A 2,070-nucleotide genomic window follows, 5' to 3' on the forward strand; every position below is an offset into this window, starting at 1 on the left:
TGCACAATCAGCTTGTAACACTCCAAAGAGAAAGGAAAACTTGAAATCGCATCATATGACCCCTTTAATACATCGTCCTCAAAAAAAACGACTCTCCAAAATATACAGAATAATATTAAAATCAGACAACACATTAAGTTTACCACATGCTACATGGGAATCAGACCTATCTATTGCTCCTGATGCCGATTTCTGGACACAAATCTGCAAAAATATCTACTTTATGAAGTAAATGGGGCATGTAGGTAGTGGCCAGGGATGGCTGGTGTTTTGGGGGATGGGGAGGGGGGCTTTGGGCCCTGTTGCACCGCAGCATCTTTCCCTAGCACTCCCGTTGCGGCATGACATGGGCTGGGGATTAAGTTATGGTATGTTGTAGCCACTGCGGGATCAGAGGCAACCCCAATAAAATATTTATTAATTTATAACTTAATATTATTATTACTTGCCCTCTTCATTGTCCTCCACCCTTTCCCAGTCTTAATGAAATTATTATTATGGTTATTATTAATATTGTTAATATTGTTGCTAATGCCGATTTCTGGACACAAATCTGCAAAAATATCTACTTTATGACAAAAAATGCCAACTTGCAACTTATACAGTATAAGGTACTTCACAGATTTCACTTAACCGGACAGAAATGATTTAAAATGGGATTCTCTTCAGAAACATGTTCACATTGCACCCAAAATAACCCAGACACATATGTTCACGCCCTTTGGTATTGTACCCCAATTAAAACATTTTGGGAAAAGATCAATGAATCACTATCTGTCACTATGGGATGACACATCCCAATTTCTCCATCACTTTGTTTACTAGGCGATAAAACAATAATCAATAGACAGTATAAACAGTCAGTTACTTCTATCGCCAAGAAAACTATCCTCATGAACTGGAAATCAAGAAATTCCATACACATTGCATCCTGGAAAAATCTACTAATTGACTATATCTCGATGCAAAGTCTATCCAGTTCATCTCATAGTAACACAGTAGGATTGCACCCCTTCTGGTCATCTCTCATTACCTTCCAGCAGTCATAAATCTGTTGACCTTCTTTGTCTGAAACCAATCACAACAACGCATCTCCACCTAAACTACTAATGTTGTAGCCACTGCGGGATCAGAGGCAACCCCAATAGTTATTAAATATTTATTAATTTATAACTTATTATTATTATTATTACTTGCCCTCTTCATTGTCCTCCACCCTTTCCCAGTCTTAATGAAATTATTATTATTATGGTTATTATTAATATTATTGCTAATAACATTTGTCGTCTCTTTTTCTTTATTTTTAAAGTTATACTACTTATATCTGTTAGGCCTATTAATCTGTTAAGATACAATTTCATTTGTATGCTTCCTCCCCCACCTCTAGACACAATGTCACACGCACACACACGCGCACACACACACGCACATGCATGCTCACAGACACATGAATGCAAATACAGGAGCTAATCAGAATGGACTTGTAATGTTGGCTATCAGTATATATGTTTGTTTGTCCAAGTGAGTCTATATTTGGCACTTGTAAATATTGCCACTTTCTGTACTTAGCCTATGTTTCTTACTTTTATGTTATATGTTTCATCACTTTGTTTACTAGGCGATATATCCATAATCAGTTTAGACAATATAAACAGTCAGTTACTCCTAGTGGCACTAGCTATCACCAAGAAAAATATCCTCATGAACTGGAAATCAAGAAATTCCATACATATTGCATCCTGGAAAAATCTACTAAATGACTATATCTCGATGGAAAGTCTATCCAGTTTATCTCATAGTAATACAATAGAATTACACCTCTTCTGGTCATCTCTCATTACCTTCCAGCAGTCATAAATCTGTTGACCTTCTTTGTCTGAGACCAACCACAACAACGCATCTCCACCTAAACTACTACTTGTACTTAATTTGAATATTAATCTTTGAGAGTTTTGGGGAAGGGTGGAGGACAACATTTATGAGAAAACACTGTTAAACGGGTCATATGATGCGATTTCAATTTTTCCTTTCTCTTTGGAGTGTTACAAGCTCTTGGTGCATAAAGAAGAT

Source organism: Sinocyclocheilus anshuiensis, unplaced genomic scaffold, assembly GCF_001515605.1.
Source record: "Sinocyclocheilus anshuiensis isolate Anshui unplaced genomic scaffold, SAMN03320099.WGS_v1.1 scaffold38, whole genome shotgun sequence".
NCBI lineage: Eukaryota > Metazoa > Chordata > Actinopteri > Cypriniformes > Cyprinidae > Sinocyclocheilus > Sinocyclocheilus anshuiensis.